This window comes from Varroa destructor, unplaced genomic scaffold, assembly GCF_002443255.2.
Source record: "Varroa destructor unplaced genomic scaffold, Vdes_3.0 BEIS01000006.1, whole genome shotgun sequence".
In the NCBI taxonomy this organism is placed as follows: domain Eukaryota; kingdom Metazoa; phylum Arthropoda; class Arachnida; order Mesostigmata; family Varroidae; genus Varroa; species Varroa destructor.
The window spans coordinates 12580255-12602431 of record NW_019211459.1 but is presented as its reverse complement, the minus strand read 5'-3'; the positions used below and the strand labels follow the sequence as shown (position 1 = coordinate 12602431).

Below are 22177 nucleotides of genomic sequence, written 5' to 3'. Positions count from 1 at the left end.
TTACCGGTTAGTTAATGCTACCGGTCCTGTTTTTAGGCAAAGATCGGGTGGATCTACTAGAGGGCCTTTGCTGGGTATCGTGGGTCCATTCAAATCATACACACACACACACGAAAATTAATTGAACGACAACCACCTTCTCTTCTCAGCATGGTCAGCACAACGTTCCCGACCTGATTACGGCAAAAAGAGCTAAGGTTAAGCTCTAGTACGGCGCCCAAAATAATTATGAGTTCTAGTTTATGCTAGTTTTCTATAAACGTAAACAACAGGAATACAATCGATCTCGAATTCTATGTCCGTTGATAATTGGTTTGACAGCGGGCACTCGTCTAAGCATTTTCTCTAGTAATTGCCAGTCGTTATCGAACCGTGCAAAGGTGAAAGCCTCGCTCAGCGGGCCGTGTGGTGTAAGCGTCTTACTGTGCGATTTCTTTGAAAAATAAGGACCAAAGTATAAAGCAGTACAACTAAGCAAAGCATATTCTGAGAAGGTGAATTCGGATTTTTCCATAAATCAAATAATACGAATTGTAGTAAAAAAAAATTTTATACCGTGGGCAAAAGGGATGAAACTGATAAGTTGAAGGAACCTAGCTAATAAGAAATGTATTCAAATAAAACTTCTACAAACTGGATGTTCAAAATAGTACGTCCTGCTGATGCTGATCAGCCACAGGAAAACCTCCCCCGAATTTTCTCAATAGCGCAAAAAAAAAGTTAAGCTGAATCATATCTACTACCATGGCTTCTATGCAACGACATTAGTCACTGATTGCAGCCATAGCCTTTTTCGTGTCGACATCATTACCCTACAACCTGTAGTTCTACGTCGCCCAGGATAGCATTAACAGTAGTCTAGCTATTCTTGCTTTTACACAGCGGTCAACATAATTTCAGCCTTACCATCAGATCCATTGGAAAGGCCTTCGCTGGGTTCGAGTTCATGTTGTCTGCTGGTGCACCAGTTGCCCCTACCGCGCTGGACTGCTTTTGCTGTTGCTATAGGCCGCTCTGTGCCATCTTAACTAACCGGCTCAATTTGGCTCGGGCCTGCCCAGCCCTGGGCAGTAACCTCTGCGCAGACTAGAGAGTACAATGAACAACGCTGGCAAAGACAGACGAAGTGGCAGTGCCTGCAGCGCTACCGTGGTCATCAACACTGGTAGCGTTGTCCCCTCAACAGAGTGAAAAGTACCACAAATTACCGCTGGCCTCGAGTTAGACTAGCGATCCCCCACAGCCACTGTTCGCACTAGCAATAATAACGAATCGCGCAGCAAAGACTGGTCTATACATATAATAATTGTGAGGCTCGTCACAAAGACGTGGTCAACGGGAGGGGCTGCTTGGGGGCTAACTGGAGGACGTCAAACCAGAAATGAAGAAAAGGCGCGAATGAATTGTGAACGACGCTTACCTACTTTGGTATATTCCGAAGCGACAAAGTGAAAAGATAACTACGCTGCTATGTCATGCGTGTCATAAAGGGGCGTTATGTAGCATTCGCTTAGTATGACTAATTGCACGTTGAAATGTATATACTAGCTCCCCATATCCATTCAGAAATAAAACTTACCACTGTACGTGACAGAAGCCTCAGTACTGTTACGCGGATCGTCTGTATTACTTAGCGTGCATAACTTATGATTAACTTACACACGCTAAGCAATACTATGCTTACCGTTACTGTAGCATCTTTAAAATGTTCTCGTTTATTAAGTAATTGATTAATTATTTCGCTTAATGGAAAATAAGATGCGAACGCATAGAAGAGTACAAGTCTTCAGTGTTGGTACATCCTGCTAAACCAGCGTAAATATCTGTGAACGTTACTGCCTTCACCATAAATATGATCCACCTTGTCTGGCAAAATCAGACGGCCGAATCGGCTTGCTGTTGCCTTAATTTAAAGGTAAAAATTGACGAAAAAAAAAAAGACGAAATAGTTGTCATTGAGCGTCAGTTATTATTAGCACATGTCTTTCCGCCTCACCTATCAGATCACAGATTCAACAAATTACCTAACTGCTTGTCTCATGTCATTGTTATGACATGTTATTTTATTTATTAATGGAGTGTTTACCGACGCAAACAAGTTGCCTTAGTGGCGGTCGTCGTCGGACCAATGTCTGCGTCGTCCTCAGATCTGAGTCAAGTAGATTCTATTCGGGTCAGTCTATTGCTTGCGCTTACATTGCTCACATCGTACGGATGTCTGTCGGTCTGTCTGTCTGTAATTTAGCGGGATTTTCAAACCCAACGCGGCAGGGGGTTGCCGGCAGCAGATCTTAGCCCGTACTAACAATTTGGCTATCCTGATTTACATGATTTTAACTCAGACATCACGTATTCACTTTGCCGACTGAAGCTGCAGTGACAGCTTTCTGCTCTACCGAAAAGAGTTGTCGACTGTTGTATCGGTTCCTATCTGATCGGATCAGATGCAGACGGACGGTCGTTAGGGTTCTGGGCTGCCAGAGGTGGCACAAGTGGGTTTGTCATGTTGAACTTGCAAGTTAATGCTATTTCTCTATAGATCCTTTCTGTCGCATGTAGTTCGCTTTGCAATATATTTTTTCCTCGTATTTATCATCATCTTATAGGTCTGTACGATATTTGTTAGATGGATAGCAGCAGCAGTCAAAAGACTTTCTGCTATCGATGGATTGCGTGGGGGCCTCGTTTGCTTATTTGGCAGTGTCTCATGCGACTGCGGAACTTGAATAACGAACATATTGATAGGGATTTTGTAACTATGGATGAGAGAAGAACGCTCGTCCATGATAATTATTGACTTCCTTGCCGCTCGTTGGTAGTGCATTTAAATGTTGTTACGTATTGTAGAAACTGATCATCGTTAGCAACATCTGGTATTGGCTGCGAGCCGATAAGGCTTCATAATAATGACTTTATACGATCATCGACGTTTTGTGGTCAATCGTTTCATAGGAAGTAGCCGAAAATCCAGCGTCTTGAAGTCTCTATATACGCGGCCTATGAATTTTTCAAGCACCACCGACTGGTAAACTTAATCAACTATTTAGTCCGCGGCTTACTGAAAAAGCAATCTCCTTTGTGCATTGTATAGTTTTAATCGTTAATGAGAAACGTTACAATATAAATAGTCTTGTTAAAATGAGTAATTTTTATTGCGCTGGCGAAGAACCGTAGCCGTCCACGAAGATGATCTAAACCGTTGTAGCTCGGGCATCACAAGCATCACCAATAAACACTCGCGGATACTCGTTGAGTATCAAGGAGGCGTCGTCTAGAGAGGCATCGTCATTTCTAACCTGGCAAATCCCTCGTATAACTAACTGCTATTACAGGTCTTACAATTTCTGCTGTTCAAATTGTTTTACGACTCTGTCAATAATATCGAGCGATTCCTCTTTCTGAGTGCCTTATTCTACATGTATAGATGTTGCTTCTCCAATATGGCTACTCGGAACCAGTTTCTTATGTGCCCGTAGATCACCTTTACTTAACATGGTTTTAACAAGCGCAGCCGCCACTGCTGTCTATATCTGGACTTAGACAGGCCATATCGGCGTCTCGTACTCGACATCTATATAGCAGACGCTGCAAGTCCGTTTACCCTTCTACCTAAAAAGGCAAGAGGTAGCAGAAATTGAGATGTATATATATATAGGAGGTGTGTCAACCGCATGACAACCTGCAACGGTTGTCGCCACCTTTGTAAATGCACTGCCATTTAAAATGGCATGGCTTTAAGCAGCTGCGGCTAGCACATTCGACTGTGGGAGGTCGTAAGTGCCGGTAGCATAATAATTACCATCTCAATAAAGTTATAAGAAATCCATTTGTTTTGGTGCTAGCACCAAAACGGCTGAAACCGTTGGCCGATCGGACACAGAATGGTCGATGACTAGATAAAGTGTGCATGCTTGATAGGTGCTGCAATCGTCGACGATCGATAAATCCTTACAAGAGCCTGAGATATTGAAACACACATTCGCTCCATTCATTATCAGCCGCGCCGCCGGCGATTAGCGGTCACTGTCGCAATGAAGGATTACGTTTATATTATCGTACTGATGATGGTAGTCAAGGTAAACGGGAATACTGTTAAAATGCAAGGCAGCTCGACGTGTTGCTTGTTTTTAAATACGTATCGACGTGACGGAGTCGGTAGATTGGAGTACGTAACCCTTTGGCGCTTGTCTGTTTATCGAAGTGGCCGGATGTCGCGTTGGTCTGTGCCACGAGCAGAAAGAACAGTCAGTCTATATTTAGGTATATATAGGTTGTAACTTAGTGAGTGAATGGCGTCAATATATTATCAAGATGAAATTCCGCCCTACTTCTGGGCAACGGCTGCATGTGATACATACAGCCTGCTGCGTACGTTAAACGTACGTCGACATGCAGTGCGGATATCACACGTGACGTCTGCTTACGGCAGCAACGGGTGTACCTTAGCAGTGAAAACAGTCCTATCTAGGCACTAAGGTTTGTAGGCACAGTAGACGACTTTTAGGTCTAAAGATGTCACGCTGGTCCCTCTTTATGATAACCATTCGTATCGTAACCTCGGTAGAGTTCGATTGAGCAAAATCCATGGCACACGATAGCAACAAATGGACCAACACAAGTACATGCAATAAGTGGTTCCCGTTTGGGACGGATTCCGTAACTGTTATTAAAGCAATTTGGTATCTTCGTTGTTTCGAATTGTTCTCCGTTACGTTCGACTTAATGTCTTGAAACGTCTTCAATATTAGCACGGAGTTACGTCTTAACGAACGTCGCTAGACGGTACGCGCTCGCGTCCGTCAGACGTAGCCATATCGGAGGGCGCCTAAGCCTTACGGAGATGGTCGCATTGTAAAATTGGGGTACTGCGACAACTTGGGCGAGTGGCGACGAACAACTAGCGACAACATCGAGCAAACCACGTTTACCCATAAAATTTGTCCATCGTAACTTATTCTATCGATATTGCTATTTAGAGCCTTCTGCTTTAGCCCAAATCTCTACTAAACAACTGAGATCAGGAGCCACGACTGCGGGGGATAGCACCAAACGACTAGCAGTTAAGTCCGCTGCTTGGCCGATGGCAGAAAGCTCAGCCAAACGAATACGCTTAAATAGTAACGAAACTAGCATCGTTCGGCTGTGGTACATGGGACAGGGCGCAGGCAATGGGCCAGTTAACGATGTATTGCCTCCTACCGTTTTCGTTGTCCTGATCGCTGTTGTCGGCTGTGAGAGTGATTGAGTCGCTCGAACACGTTACTGTCCTGCAACCTTTACATCGTCGCATCTCAAAACAGCAGGCCACCCGCGTAATTCCTCTCGCCACTTATTGAATAATAAGCTATCGTGCGTTCTTTCAGGGTCACTACTGTTTATATTTATTTCTCATTCACTACGTCACAGAGCTGGACATAGTGAGGTTCACTCTTATTTGATGTTACTTGCTCTTCGACTTGAGAACACAATAAAATCGAGTTCTTTTAATAGATTATTAACTTAATTATTTATTGAACAGCCGAACCTTGTTCGAGCATTTGTTATTTCGTTGTTGCCGCCTTCTATTACATCATGGGGGGATTAGCCTAAGACCTCTTTTTTTCTGAATTTTTCCGTTCCTCCACGTGCACTCTCAACCTGATCCCACATTAGCTTGTAACGAATCTGATTCTACGACATTATATAGAGATTCCGTTATACCTATTATTTGGCAAAATATTAGTTTTTATAAGATTCTTATCTAGAGGTATATTTTTTGGGAAAAATAAGTTTCACTCTCTAAAGGCTCTCTTTATTAGAGTACTTTTTTTTATACTATTTTTCCCTATGGATTTTCTATATTCCCCTCGTCACTTAATTCCTTTTGTTTTGGGACACTAAGCAGTTAGCGGCCTATTTATTAGCATGTCTTTATTATTCTGCATCATAAGATCCCATCGAGTTTTTAGTATTGCTGTTGTTTTGATCCCTAGCGCTGACGGTAGCCAGACGGCCGCATTTGTAATGGCATGAGGTGGCCGGCATCATAGGTTAGTAAGCCGTAACAGAGCCGTTGAAGAACGTAAACCCGGCTCGAATACACTGAGAAACTTGCGCTTGTTCCACAATCCAACAACAATAAGGATTTGGCTGTTCCGCCATCCTGCTAACAATTCCTGCAATAAACGAACAAGTAGCTAAGCCGATTGGAACCTGATGGCCTGGACGGATTTTGTTTCCTATTATATTTTATAATGAGTGTTTGCGTTTCGCGTGCGCGACGCATCCATAACTTGCTAAAGACGTGCAAGTTTTTGGCTGATCGTATCCTGCCGTAATGAAAACTGGAAAAGCGGTCGATGGACGAACAACCCAGGCTGCAAGATCGAAACGAGTAATAGCGCATTCAATGCTATGCTGCACTGTGACGGCGTTTAGCTGCTGTTTTGGCCTTGATGTAATGCGTACAAAGCAGACAGAAGTTCTTCATGGTTATCGTCAATGCTGAACTCAGCTAACTCACCTATTCAGCGAAAAATTGATTATGCTTATAGAAGGCCGGCTGTTTGTCGAAGCCTATCGTCTGTAGGATTGCGACGGACAAGGGCAATAACAGCGACTATGAGAATATTCATGAGACTTACTAAGAGAAAAAAACTTGTTGCTTACCCATTTTCGTTGAGGCAACGAAATTGCATCGATGCTCGCAAGCGTTGTTGAAAGCGTTGTCGTCACCCCCAACCTTAGATAAGGAAAGCAGGCAAGAGAACTGTGGGCATCTTAGAGCTGGAAAACTTATGTTCAAAATGTTTCCTTTAAATTTAATAGACACTGTATTTGCCGTTTTACGCAGTATATGGCTTGGTAGATAGCTGGAGATATAGTCGAAAAGCTTTAGGTGTATATGTGGCTACACATCCCTGTCGAGTGAAGCTTGTGAAACCCTTCAAATATTGAGTGTTTCGAGAGAGCAATGAGTGGCACAGCTTAAGAAAGCATACTCATCACAGATTTTGCGAAGACACCACCGCAACCTAGAAGAACCCCCGTCATGGCGGTCCACACGTCACTTTGGACCAGTGAAGTGCAACCGCTAAAGTGCTCAAGACGCAGAGGATAGTCTTCGGCGGAGACATTCGGGTGCATGAGGCTTCAAGGATCTGGATGTGTACCCTTCAAAAATAAAGCGCAGTAAACCCTTGACGACGGCCTAAGATGCTGGGCCATCTACACGGTTATCTGTTCAACAATCTGTCCCTCCGATTTGGGCACATTCTGGGCATCTGCCCAATACTTTGTGCGCGATACTTTGAGTCAGCGTCTGCAATATCTCGTGCAATACCTGAAGCACCGTCCAGTCTAGCTTGGTTTATTGATGTCTCTTTTGCGGACTTTTCTCCCTTTCAGCGCCTTTAATCCGATTGCCTATGTCTCGATGTGTGTGGCGTGGCTGTCGCCGTTTGTCGCGCCTAGGGTTGAGGTTAGGGTCGAACTGTTTCTGGCGGCCTTTCGCTACAGCCGATCCTGTAGGAAAGACGAGCCTATCGGCTCCTTCAATAGTGTGTTAACGAACGAACCACCTAAACTTTTCGGGTATGACAGCAGCTCCTATTTATACGATGCCAAACAGACAACAAATACAGCAGGAGCATGAAGAAGACAACCAACATCGGGTCCAATCGACCCTTCGATGATCTGTCCCGTTCGATGACTGAGGCCGTTCAGCTGAATTTTCTCGTCTAGATAAAGCTGTAAGATTTACAATTTAATTGACTGTCTTCGTAGTGGACCATGCAAAGATGGCTAGCCTGGCTGCATTTTGGCTTTGTTTACTGTATTTGAAAAATAATTGGGTATAGCAACCGCTCCGTAAATACTCGGAGAATTATGATTTTATATCTATAATATTATCGATTACCAACATAGTCAGCATATTGAGCTTGCGTCTTTCATTGACGCTTGTGATGCCCAACCAAAAAAATTAAACTAATTGCTTATCAAAGCGTTGTTACCTGCAATGGCGACAAAAATTCAATGAAAAGGCAGCATTCAGAGCTGATCGCTAGATAATAGATGCATTAATTTAAGAGTGCTCATATCTTATCAGCCATACGATTAGTGCTCCTTTTCATCTTGAGAATTTCGCTGATGAACCGGATTAGTGATGGACACGTCGGATATGATAACGCTAACAGTTTTAATACGCGTCCATGATCGACGCAAGTATCGACAACTGAGCCTCTTTCGCGGGCGATAGTCCTTTGGCTGGATTATCTCATTGACTTTAAATGTACCACGTATCGATCAGGTGTAAGATGGTCAGGAAAGCTATTGCCGAAAAAAAATACAGAAGGTATCGTTGCGCAGGATAGATTTGTACTTACGATCGTTGATACGTTCATGCTAAGCAAAAACTTTACGATACGCAATATTGTTATCAATTGAATTCTGAATAATAAATGCGCCTTGCAATGTGTAGGTCTCATTGATGAAACAGTTCGGGTACGATCATCCCGACGCTATCGTGAGTCCTTCTCAGAGCATTTTTCGATATATGTTGCGTTCTATCAGGTTTTCCTGAACAGCTACCTGAGAAGTTGTAGTCGCTGAATGGAACTCTTTCCTCGTTGCGAATAAACGGGTTCGAAGTGTTCTCCCTAACAAAATGTGAGCGATTCAACATAGAATAGTAATTCCAATATGTCGGCCGGTCTTTAATGACATTTATCAGTTATTACCTTCCGTGTAAGGTGTTCATTATATGCTCATTTCCACGAATGACCTATGATAAGCATCTTAGGTAGGTCGTATAATTATGACACTAGTTAACAGTGTAGTTTATATAGTTTCTTATTTTTAGAAAAAAGCTACTGCAGGCGGAGGAAGACCAAGGCCCTGTGAAGTATGAGGTGTCAGAGGTGCCGTTGCCGTCTTCGATACGCCATCAACAAAATCCAAGTCTTCAATTTGTTTTCGTTCGTGCAACGTGCACCAAGGCCGTCCCGCTTGTACGTGCTTGTACTTGATTTGTACGGATCAATGGTTGGCTTTGGTATACACTTCGATGATCGCTTAAAGATGGACATAACCGGGACGTTACACATGAACTGGATTGTACCTCGAGTCGAGGCACAGTAAGATGGCTCGTTTGTGAGTATTCGGTGGAGTTCGGGTTAGATTTAATTGAGGAGGAATTCGCATCTGTTGGGGATGCAACATGTGAGCAGATCAAATAGAGCAAGAGAACAAATCGTCGTCTTCTCCGTTACGCGCTGTAAGGCGATTTACCGGCATCTCCACGATCTGCACCATACGGCAAAGAGCTTCTCCGAAGCGGGTCATCTTGCGGATGGTTGTGGCTTGATTCGTATGTCTTGCTACTACTGAGGACGCAGTGCTCACTAGCTTTCATCTGTTGAGGTACTCCCCCTGATCGTCTATGCGATTACATTATACGTAGTGTTAGTAAAGCACTCAAGCGTCGAAGGTCCTGGAAATCCCCAGAAAGAACAATGACAGCAACAGATTCAGTGTATTGATGAGTCCTATGATAGATGCTTTATTTACTGCTAGTAGCGTAGGTGATATCGTGCAACCGTGTAGAAAATAGCAGCGGATCGTCCGCTAGCCAAATCGAAGATCGGCTGATGGGACTGCTCATATCTGAACATGGCTTGCAACAAAGTGCTCTTCTCAAGAAAAACCTAAGGACAAAAGCAGAGGCTATTTTTGCAAAACAAAAATTTAGAACTGATTTGTGTTACCTCTAACGATTCAGTTTGGCAAGAGGATTCTTTGCACGGATCTTCTGTCGGTGGCTTCACAGACAGCAGCATTGCTTGCGACCCAACGATTAGTACGTAACAGTAGTAGTGTATACCCTGCACTAGTAGATAACAACAAAAAATACATGTACAAAAGTATAATAAATATGCTGTTTCGTCTAACGAGTCTTCTAAAACATTTAAAGTTGTTGAGTGTTTTTTGCAGCTCAAGGTTCCAATCGTTGTCGAGCATATGGTCTACTTTATACATCATATATGTTACTTTGTGACATTTCGCCTCAAAGTTTCTTATCGGTTACTCGATTCTGCCGTCTCTTTCGTACTTAATAGTTGTTAACAACAGCCTAAATTGCACCAACATAATATCATAGTGTTCGTTCCATTGAGATTTCGGTTTATTCATTCTTGCTCTGCTGGCTGAACAGCTACCGTGGCCATCGCAAAGGCAGACCTTCGGCGCACTTCTTCACATCGTATCCTTTTGTTTTTGGCCTATCGTTCTCTACTCCGTTGCATATTCAGCCCATAGCACGTGGCAACTCCTCGTGATTGTCTGTATGTCCGTCGGTCGCCCAACAGTCGATTGGTCGGTCAGGTCGTCAGCGTCGCGAATGTCACCATAGAAGGCCAATCGGTATCGAGTAGAAAATTTCCGTACGTTCGGGTCCGCACCTTCTCCCTCCGTTACATCTCGTTTGGAGCAGTCGACCAAACGCCGGCGGTGCTCCATTACCAGCACCACCCATACTGCTGCTGCTACAATAACCCACGGTGAACAAACGGTGCCGTGAACAGCCCGAACAGCTTTTACAGGAAAAGAAAGAAAAACAACTAACTATGCCCCGTCATCGTCGGTGATCTATTCCACACAGTCAGCAGCAGCAGCAGCGTAAGGCGCGCCGGATGCAACAGTTTTTTTGACGGCGATCATCAGAATGTGAATAGTCTCCCTCGGTAGTAGACAGCCGGGTGGAGGCAACATCAGCACCTCATTGAGATCAGCCCCATCGTAGGTTTATAAGGAGAGGATGCATTGAAGCCGATGATGCGCTGAGACGCTTTACCCTCGAACAAGATAGTTCGTGCTGTCCCATTTTTTTATCCACATCGGCAAGTGTCAATGTGGGAAGGGAGAACAAGGGGAAACCACGAGATGAAGGTCGAATGAAACAATAGCGGCGGCAATGGCAACAAGAAATGCAGAAATGAAGCAATATTAGCAGAGGCAGCTAACCAAAGAGGCCGCTGAGAGTCGCATCGCCCTCACGTTCCCGTCCGTCGTAGCCGGAATTGTTTGGTTGCTTTTCGTTACGAAGAGCTTCGGAACAGCTTTTTCGTCGGAGCGGGCCTTCAAAGAGAAAACAGGACGCACAGGGAGACATGAAGGGTGAGGAAAAAGAAGAGCTTCGGACGGAAGGAGGAGGCGGGTAATATAAATAAAAACACACCATAAAGAGCAAAGGGAGTTGAACCTGCCGGTTATTTTCTGGGCTAGAACATTTTTGCCGAAATGCAGTTGGTTAGCTGTGGTCTTGCCGATGGCCTTTGTGTAACGCTGATATTGCCCTATTGTTGGGGCAATTACTTTTGAGAATAATGCTGCCGCACGTGCTCAGTAGGAACGACAAGTAAAAGCATATGGAGCGCATCGGCGAAAGAGCCATACATATTGGCTGGGGGTGGCCGTTTCGTACGAACGACATCTGCAGAGATATTCGTCATACACACGCTAGCTAATCAGTGGCTTATAACGCATTAGATAGATTCAATCAAATCAATTGCAAACACAGATATATGTTTCTTTTTCTTGTTCTTTAAATTTCGTATTACTTCCTCTGTGATTGTCACGAAGCACATAAACAAAAATAGGTATATAGCAAGATAAGCAATGAAACCATTTGCTCAGATATTGTTATAGTCAGCACAATTATTTAGTCGTTTAGATATTTAAGAAGCGTAGTCAGTTTCAGAGAGCTAAAACAGTCGTATCTGAAATGTAAATATACGGTTTTTTTCTTTAGCTGAACTCGTCATTTTCTAACTCCTGATCTACATACATTACCCTTCCAGCTGTAAGGCCCATTTTACATATGCGTATGCATACAAAAGATGTGATGCTTTCTATGACAAAATCCACTATTTAAACCATCAAATCTCCGGGACGTGTTGTACTATAGTGTGTAGTATCGGGATTGTGTGCCTTATAGCCGTACTACAATGCGCAATGTTAAGAAGGGGCTGACGTCCTTGTATTCAGATAGGCTCGATATAGATCATCACCTGGGTCCGTAGTGTACCATTCGTATCCGTAAGGAAGTAGTTCGTTGACCTGTGAAGCCTAGCAAACGTGACAACATGGTATCACGCCTTCCTTCCACTCATTTAGCATGGAAGCAAAAAAAACATCCATAGAAAGATCTCCGGCTTTGTTGCCGATGGCGTCATATGCGGCTCCCGGTAAGGCGTTATGAAAATGTTGACGTTTAATTAATGAAGCTAGCCAGGTTTGTTACTATGCTCGTTGCTATTCATTGACGACGCTGCATTCTATTCTGTTAGGTCTGGCACGGTTTGTTCGAAACTGTGGCGCGTTCAGAGATAGAACGTCTCGCTATTGCAGCTCTGCCGATGAATACCGCTTTGAGACATGTTACAGACGCTCGCGGGGCAGGCGAAGCTGGCCAAAATGGTAACAGGTCTATGAGAAAGCGTGCGTGCGATACGACTAAAGCCGTGGCAGTGGTTCCTATGCGCGTTGAAAGTAGTCTGTTGTTGATTGCGGTGATCATGATAGCAATGGCGCTAGAAGTAGGTAAACAAATTTGATGCTTAATACTGCTATGTACAAATCGCATAGGAATAAGTTTCGTTTGTTTAGAATATTACATTGGTGGGATGTTATTAGATGAAATGACGTGTGAACGAATACCGGTCGTGAATGCCACTGCTTATCGATGCTAGTTTCTAAATAATTCCTGGTACATAATATATTTATGGATTGAGTCTTAACATGCCGAATCAACTTAGCCCGGCGCTTACCCTTGGCTGAGGATGCGCAAAGTCTATTCTTATACGTGAGGCTGCGTTAGGATGAACAGAGAAATTCATTTCTTCGGCTAAAACGTTTTGTTGGCAGCGTCGTCAGTAGTCGTCCATGGCCCCATAGCAAGAAGGTTTGGGGGTGTTTTGAGGCTCTCAGTCATTGTCCTCGTCCCAAGGCCACCTCGTCCTCCTGCACGGGCCTAGTATAGCTTCCTGCATCAGTATGAACCTCTAGGCGACAAGTGCAATATGACGGCGAGGACAATTTAATAATTCCTCAAAATTCCAAAAACAACTAAGTACATATAAAGAAAAAACGAATCTGATATATAACAAATAAAAAAAAATTACGAAACAATTATTGAATTTCGTATCTCTTCAGACAGCTCATTGTCGACCAGCAGAAAAAAGAAAATACGACCCCATTTTTATGATACGTATACAGCCGTTGCTCTGGTTCGAGTAATTGAAAAAGCCTTGTTACACACTGCCCTATTACAGTATACTCCATGTTGTGTAACTAGTAGCTAAACAATTACCAATGACCGTTATCGATCTCTACATGTAGATTCGCTTGTGGGCAAGAGGTGATAGCCATTCGAGGTGAACATTTGCATTGGTCAAGTATGTATTTACTCAACTAATAGCTCTCTCTTGCGCTTTGTAGACAATTCTATTTGATTTATGAGCTCTTATTGTGCACTATAACGCCTCGTCCTACTGACTGATGCAGAAGTTAGGGGTCCTCGAAATTGCCAAAGACAAACAGAGGTATCCTTCTCGAACAGACGATACATAGATGTTTCTCTTGAGCTTTTCTACACAACAGATCACGATCAAAGGCGCAAACGGCAGACAATTGCACTCAATTGCCAAAGCGATATTTGAAAACCAAACTCGTACACCACAGAAAGCTTTCTCGCTGCCACGAATTCTGCTTCGACGAAACAGCTACAGATCCTAAATTATCTCAACTATTGGTGTCCCTATGAAATGTTATCAACTCTGTTTGTTTTGTTTGTCCGGTATCGTCTCTCTTAGTCGAATGCTAAACAAATACGGATCTGCGACGATGTCGACAACGGCACCAGCGCTTATGCCAACGCGTTTGGCTGCCAACGGAGAGGGTTCTGGCTGTTCGCTTTTGGTTTAACGAATTTAACGACTTTTCGCTAGATCTGGTTCACCCTATCCCAGTTGGCTGTACTCGCGATGTTGTTTGCGCTTGGGCAGTCCTTTTCTCGCGGCAATAGTTCCAACGATGACGGCGACGGCGTGGACAGCCTCCTACAAAGACACACGAGCCAGAAAATATCAACGGGAACAATAGCGTCGACCATTGCAGTAAAGTTACCTCATCAGTTTTCCTAGCTGTTATTAAGCTGAAGTGGATTTGTGTGCGTGTCTGGTATCCTAGCAAAGAAGTTTAAGCGAACCAAATGTCAGCAAGGCAAAAATGCGATCGATTCCTTTGCTAGCTGTATCCGGCGATAGCGGCAATGGAAGAATTGGGCAAGCTTTAGGCGTAGTGATCTAGGGCACGCTTGTTGTTGTAGAAGACTTTGTGTAATGAATAACGGTTTAGTCGACGGTGTTATGTGTGATCATTTATCTATGATCTGTCCGGATCTCCATATTTGGCTCAGCGTTTCTGACCAAAACGTTATAGGTAATACGACGAATGCCGATCGTAGTAATATGCACATTGGTATTTGGCAAGGTCTAGCCTTATTTGGACCCGTTTTACGTGACGTTCGAATCATGTGCCTGATATCTCTAATAAACTGTGCGTGAAGTACGTAGTTGTGTAATTGTGGATTAGGAACCTTCGTTTTAAGAACTGTTAGCAGTTTCCCAAGCAATTACCATAGATTTTTAGGTGACATTAGCGACCTAGATACGATTTTATAGACTTATATGGACACACGCATGAGATTACGAATACGCTGCCCATGTTTTGAATATTTTACGCGCACCCACGCATGCTAGGCCCGGTTTGCGTTCTATTTATGGTTGAAGCGACGAAGTTCGGTTTTGTGTCATTAGTACATGTTACATCTATGCTCGCAAACGGATCCGAACTAGTGACATGGTAAGCTTTACTGTTTCTGAACCGATATATGTGCTTCCACACGTGGTTTACACGTGTGAAGTGCCAATGCGATATGTGCGTGTTTTTTCTGATCTTTACGTAAATGCGGTTTGATGAACATAGGCAAGTAACAGGCAAGAAAGGTGCAAGCAAAGACGAGTATGACCCGGCCATGTTCCCCAGTGTCCTTTTGAGACGAAGCTTCAAGACCAAGCCACCTGTCTGGTAGCCGGACGTGATCTGTTCAGCATTAATGGTAGAAATCATTAGTAGCAAATTATAGGAACAACAATGGTTCTATATTAGATGTACTTTGATACAGGGAATATTCACAGAATTTCTTACTGCTATGAGAACAGCGTCACTGTGTTACGATCTGCTTTATTTCCTGTCGGAACTGCAGTGTTCGGAAGCCATTCAACTCGACTAGGTCTTAGGAACATCGTGTGCCTATAAATTTAGTAAACGTGGTACTGGAAAAGATGGTGCCGCCCAACCAACGGTTTAAGAATTGACTCGTCTTTGACCAATTGTGAGTATTCTGTTCAGAGATTAGTAAAACATCCAGTTGTACATGCAGACTGACTTTGTAAATAAAGATAACGTCCATGACATTCCAAATCGTCTGTTTCAGCTGTGATCATACTACGCGTAGCTATCGAAGCGTCTCCGGATCCGGTTGTAGTTATCGTCCTAGTACAGCTACTAATTTATGACTGAAAATAATAGTAACAATCAGATATGCTTTTCTGCATATTTGATTTTTTTTTTTTTGTTTTCTAGCAAAGATTTTCTTTACTGTTGAACTTGGTGCCATAGGAATGTGTATTGGAAGAAGCAGATCCGTACCACGATACGTTGTGGTCACGAAAAGACAAATCGGTTGGCATTTTGATACGTACGGTTACGACAGCGTCACCGACTCGCTCGCTTGTCGAGACTTGCTATATCTGCGTCTAATACGTGTCCTTTAATAAATTCGCCTATTTTCGTTCCATTTATCTATTACGCTAAGCTAATCATATTTGATAGCAACAGTTTGTGATAACAAATGGTGATAAAAGAAGCCTTACTTAGTATCTAACGGTTAATTGCTTAATTTCGCCGGTTTATATCAGCGTCGCCTACTAAAACAGCTTCGGAGAGCTTGCAATCCGCCTTTGCTAGACTTCATTACCTATTAAGGTTGATTCTGGTCAGCACCACAGACGTACCTGATACTCTCATAGGTCGTTTGGCCTGTTGGGGACCTCTATACAGGCGAACTGGAATGCTCGATAGAGGCGAAACTGAAAGTCGGGACCGACAAAATTCATCGTCTACCAATTTAAGACAACAAATACGAAATCCGATCGTAAGCAGCTTGTGGGCGGCAGTATGATGAAGACTGTGGTTTCAGCCTCCCTAAAGATTATTTCCAATAATAATTGACTAAGCTGTTTTGGTAGCCAGGCCAGATGGTCAGCTGAAAACCAGACTGCCGCTTGGACAATGATCTCCACTGTCCTGATATTTCAATGAACGAGCCGTCTGCCGTCGGTTCAGGTGGGTTTACGATAGAGGATCTAAGTTGTTGTATCACTGACGCTGCGTCGGTGGTAGATTTCCTGATCAATACGGCTGTGAGACGAGGATCATGTGAATGTGTTTTTGTGTGTGTGCGGCGCCTTGCTATTTGTGGCGCTACGTAAACCGTGCAGATGGCACAAGCTAAAGCATCGAGAGCTTCCCGATCAAACACGATCTGGAAGGTGGGACATGTATCCCAGACTAATTGTTTGGGATCGGAGAGACTGTAGGGAAATATTCCGTCGGGGTTGAGCCTTGTTTCAAACAGACGCTCGAGGGTAGAATTTTTTAAAATTTATAATATTCAAAAGTTTGTTAGGTTATTCTATTTGTTCAAAGCAACAAAAGCAGCAAAAACTCAACAAGTTACTTTTTGCAGGTAAAATAAAATATAGCCTTATCAATAAAAGTAATTTAAAAGCATTAATGCTTAATGGAGAAAAACCTAATTTGCTTTATATGCAGACATGTTCACCTAGTGTCACTCAGTGGCTAACGTCAACTATAGGCCTTTACGCCCATAGCCCATTTTCTCCAAAAATGGGTTTGCCCACAAAGAAGCGTTTCGCCGGCTTTAAGATAGTTATCGCTTCACATGATACTGGTAATAATAATAATAATAAGCGCAAACGTGAGCCACCGTGGTAGTTCGTTGAATATATGTTTGGCTGTTCATTTTGTCATAGTTTTAAGGGAATTCTTTTTCTATTCATTCGCTATCGAAAGCTAAGCACGATTATCGTTACGTGCAACCTCTTCCATGATAAGAGTAAAAACCAAAAGAAGCATACGTCCAAACCGAGATTCGAAATTTCGTCCGGCGACACCCGCGTCAGTTTACTTGAGCGGATGATAGAATGATAAACTATATAGACTTTAATAAAACTGTCGGGATACTGCAGACGTTAGCGTGCCGTTTAGCCGGTATAGTTGTGTGAGTGGCTTCTTTAAACGGTCATATTTAACTGTTATCCGGTAGAGATAGATCGAAAGAGATTGGCCACATAGCCCGGCCACGGACTAAAAAGGAGGACAAAGAAAGCATTTGCCATTAAAGAACCATATCTTTCAAGCAATAGCAGCTATAGCTAACAAAAAAGAAAAAAAAAAAAAAAAAAAAAAAAAAACGAATCCTTTAACTTTTATCACCAACCAGCGTCGCAGCTTCCATAAAGCGATAAATCTATTAGTTGTCGTCCAATCTGAACATAACCATCAATTATGGCTAAGTGTAGCAACGCGATTACTCAACAATGAGTGTTCGCACAAAAACTTTCGATGTCGGGTAATATTTCAAAGTTTTTAATAGCCTTCTAGCTATATATCGTCTGCAAAAAAAGTTCGGCTTTCTCGTTTAAATGGTTTAACACATTTTATCCACATTGTCGGCAATACCAATAACATACAAATGGTCACCGCATGTTGATCGACCCCGACAGTAACAGGACCTTCTGGTATCACTCATGAAGAACAAATCGGCTAAAACTTCCTTGGGCCTGGGGCGTCTTATGCTAAGCTAGCAGAAGCGGAATGTTTCGTTTCGGACAACGGGCTAACTATAAGCCAGCGCCCTCCAGGAGACAAGAATTGATTTTTGCACAGGAAGTTTTCGATCTGTATACGCAGGCGAGCGATCTAGAAATCGAGGGAACGACATCGATAATGGAGCGTATCATCAGTTCGTCGCCATTGTTTTCGGTCACCGTTGGTCGCCCAGGGATTTCCACTTGCGTCGCTATTGTTTGCGCACGGCTCGCTATCAATAATGATCTGCTGTATCTATTGATATTATTATCATTTCATCGCAGAAATCGTTGCTTAGTAGAAAACAAGCAACAGCTGGAAATTGTTTGAACAATTTACTTTCTAGTTAACTGTTGGAAGTATCACGTAATAGATAGATATCTTCGGAAGACCTGGAAGAACTCACCCAGATTCTCAACGTGTAGTCGTGACAGGAAAGAAGTTTGGCTGGCCTTTTGTGAAATACGGTGGTAGCTTTTTTGATTCTAACGTGCGCCAGTCTTTGGCAATAAGTTACGGTAAACAATAACAACGACGGCGACAAGAAGCTTGATTCTATCTATCCCTGGGTACCTGCATGGCTGTTTCTAATCTAATGTTTATAATACTGATGTTTTGTGCGCACTATACTAGGGGTTATGCAATCATTTCTCCACAAGGATGTCTATTAAGAAAAAGCTAAAGTTATAGGGAAACTGGTAACTCTTGCTTACCCCATCCATTTCTTATTACTCTTGTCCCAGATGCGCGATCATCGCCTCAAAACGTTACACCGCAGGTGCAGCAGCCGTATCATACGTAACAATTAGGATCGGGCGCTGTCGAATCCGGTTAATGTTTCGATTTTAACCGTACCACGATGCCCTAGGCCTTTGCAACGAAAACTACAGGATTTACAGCAGAAGAAGCCTTAACAGACGAGTGCAGGTATTCTCTGCCGGAGCTGACTGGCTCTTGATATAGGCGTTACCACGGTTCCTGATATAGGGGTTACCACGGTTACCTCTGGCGTACCATCGTACGCCAGAGGTAACCGTGGCCAGAAGCTGATAACCCAACTGGGGCGTGGGCATTTTCGCGTTCCACTGCGGGACTCCATCCGGTTAACCCGCAGTTGCCCGAGCCGTTTCGGACTGCAGTGTGGCAGAGTGCCAAAAGTAACCATTAGTCTATGCGTTGAGCGTTTATCTGCTTCACTTTCTGTTTTGTAGTTGTAACAGTAGGTTCTATTGACAACGTCTATACGTCCAGCCGTACGGGCGTTCATGGAGGATACTGCATCTTCAATCAGCTTTTGCCCTTGTTTTCGCTTTAGACACCGATCACTCACAGACACGCGCGTGAAACAATAGCACCGCGCAATTACGCTATTCAGCGGACGTGTGCCCGCCCCTTCACGTTTGAAAAAATTTGTAACGAACACTGCCATCCATTGCGATAGTCGTATAGTTCTACCTCAATAACTGGTAGTTGCCTTCGTTTTGCTGAGGCCAGCGGGACGACGGCCGTAGCGCATAGCATCGGTGGCGCCCATCCGCTCGGAAGAGAGTTGTCTACCTTGGAAAAGGGTTCCATTTACATATCAAACAGGACAGCTTTCTACCGGGGTTAGCTATGGACAGTACCTTGAGGTATATAGTGCGAACTGTTGCGTTGGAAGATTGCGCTTCCCCAACTTCACCTAGACTAAAATGCAAAAATACATGCATGCTGCCGTCGAATTTATCAGCAGTGGTCTTCGATTACTGCCCAGCGACTTAGACAGGCCTAGCCGTTAGAGCGTCTATTGTCGATCCGTTTAGCGAGGCACCTTCTCAATTGCCAACGCACTGGTCCATTGCCACGACCGCTGTCGTCAGCATCGCTATCGCCGACAGCTTCAAATTCGATTTAACCGCAGACAGATACCGCAACTGACAACCACGTATTCATATATTTGTAGTCGTCATAATGGTTCTATTAAAGCATATGTTGTTTAGTTATGGGCCGGACGATAGACCGCCTACATCGAATATTCGTAGAATACAAAGAGTCTTGTATCGCTCCGGAAGAACATAACCGTAATTATCTGGGACATCACGTAATGGCGACGTCACTTAGCTAGTCGGTCATACAGACAGATAACTGGGGGACGACCGCAAGACATTGGTACGATGCGGGGACAGATCCTCGATTGTACAATACATTTACAATAGTAGAGTATAAAGAGGTCTCTCAGCATTCATATAGAGAATCGTTGTGGATCCTGACCACTGAAAGATATATACCGTATTGCACTTGTTAAGATCAAGCTCGAGCTGAACTTGGACGAACGACAACAGCTGCTCGAACGAACGGGAACAAGCAACTATCGATCATCACAAGCACCTAGTAGTATATAAAGAAATGACTCAGTGAATAGAAACGTTAATGGTTGAACATATATATAAGGTATTTAGTAAAGATCAACCGAAAGCTCCTTATTGAACCCGCTTAAATAATTTCCAGCTATCGTAGTGTTGTTCGATTGCCCGGACGCACCACCAGAATCGAGCGAAGGACCATCGAAATTTGTCATCCATACAAATGTTTCTACCTAACCTTAGACGCAATTAGCCGGTTTGGGCGTCACCAAGCTGTCTATGAGAGAACAGTTTCTTTGGCTCATTATAAACTAGCAGAAAATGGATAGTCGTCAAGTCAAAGACTCTAGAGACAATGTATAGGTCCCTATCGCTAAAATTTGTGAACTTTTCAGACGCATTAATAATGGGAGTTCGGCCATGAGAATTCACAAGCCCAAGCAATTTTCTGTAGCTAATCCGACAGCAGACCCGAAGAACGTTCTCAGCTACTGCGTTACCTTACGTTACTGGAACTTAATTCGAATATTCGAGGTGGATTAAGTTATCTGGATGAGCAAGCCTGTGGCAGTTATCGTTCAAGCACGATTATTTTCGTGATCTTTATACATTTTTAAATTTTGACATCTGACGGTCAGTCTATTAACGATGTAAAGTTACAAGTTTTCGAAACTTAATATGTTGCACATGCATCAGATATATAATAATATAGCGTAAATAAACAGGAGTAAATAAGCCTGCGCTTTTTCGGGAAGTTCGCAGAGTTACGTAGACACATAAGCAGCAATTTTTTTGCCCCTTTCGAATCTGTTATTGTTTCTTATCATTATTATATATACAAAAAAAAAGAAAGCCATGGTATAAATATGTGCCTTACACCTCGACTAAAGTTTGTGGCCTGATTCATAATTACATGCAGAAGTACAGAATGTTTTCATCAGGGTGGTCTCAGTTTGCGGCAGGCCATCCACTTCACGAGTTGATGATCCTACTTCGGCAATTCCACAACCCGCTTTCGCCACGTTTGATGTTAAACGGGCTCAGTCGCTAAGTAAGATTATAGCCACAAATCAGGCGGGTACCTACTAGCATGTTCTGTACTATATCTAAAAATTCACCGAAATGATGCGTGTGCCTATCGTTTCAACGTACTGTGTTGTCGGTCATACCATAGGACATATAATCTTTTAGAATGATAACATTGAGAGTGCCGCATAAATAAGTGGAACACCGGCCGAAGCAGAAGATGAAAGGGTCATTTAGCATCAATGTTCTGTAAAAATATAAAAATAATCAGAATAAAATGAGAAGAAGTACATGCCGCAAAAGATAACACAAAGTAAGTGACACTTAGTGTTTATATATAAACCTTACCTTTCTGGGCTTTATTATTATTTGTATCCATAGCAGCGAATCGCCGATCACCGTTATTCACGATTAAGCCAAGCTTGATTTGAGCTGTTCTTCCGTTGAAATGTGTTCGATATGATCGTCCCCTTGTAAAGGCTCTTTAGCCTTTCTTTCAGCCTCCTTGCTTCTAGTGGGGTCGGCGAACGTTAAAGGGGCGACGCGCAGTTCAGCGCTAAAAAAACCTATAGAACCGGTAACCGCACACATGAATACCGCGCATAATCGATGATGATTTTATTTTCTACTACACATAAGATGTTGACTTATCTAGCTTGACGCAAAAGGTCGAAAACGGTAGAACTAAACACAGAACACCGATCGACCGACAACGCCGATAAATATCATAAAATTATGTTTTATGTGCGGATCCCATTTTGAATGTTTTCTCTTGCGCAAGTCTTCTGTGTTGGTCTAAAAAGGGTAACGTTGGGACC

At 43.2% G+C, this 22177-nt stretch overlaps 1 protein-coding gene and 1 long non-coding RNA gene across 6 annotated transcripts in view; one reads left to right on the top strand and one right to left on the bottom strand.

The window, feature by feature from the left end:
* The window catches only part of dally (division abnormally delayed protein), a 68914-nt gene that overhangs the window by 6125 nt on the left and 40612 nt on the right, over nucleotides 1-22177 (top strand). The gene's annotated exons all lie outside the window — the stretch shown is intronic.
* LOC147754872 (uncharacterized) overlaps nucleotides 5512-22177 on the bottom strand; it is a 49574-nt gene continuing 32908 nt past the window's right edge. The window contains exons 3-6 of one of the 3 annotated variants that reach the window (XR_015330133.1): nucleotides 21708-21925; nucleotides 9744-9865; nucleotides 6649-9469; nucleotides 5512-6502 (exon numbers count right to left, since the gene is read on the bottom strand). This is a non-coding gene — a long non-coding RNA (uncharacterized LOC147754872). Of the gene's footprint in view, nucleotides 6503-6648; nucleotides 9470-9743; nucleotides 14094-21707; nucleotides 21926-22177 lie in introns of all 3 variants that reach the window. The other 2 variants (XR_015330135.1, XR_015330134.1) reach the window with 2 other exon arrangements.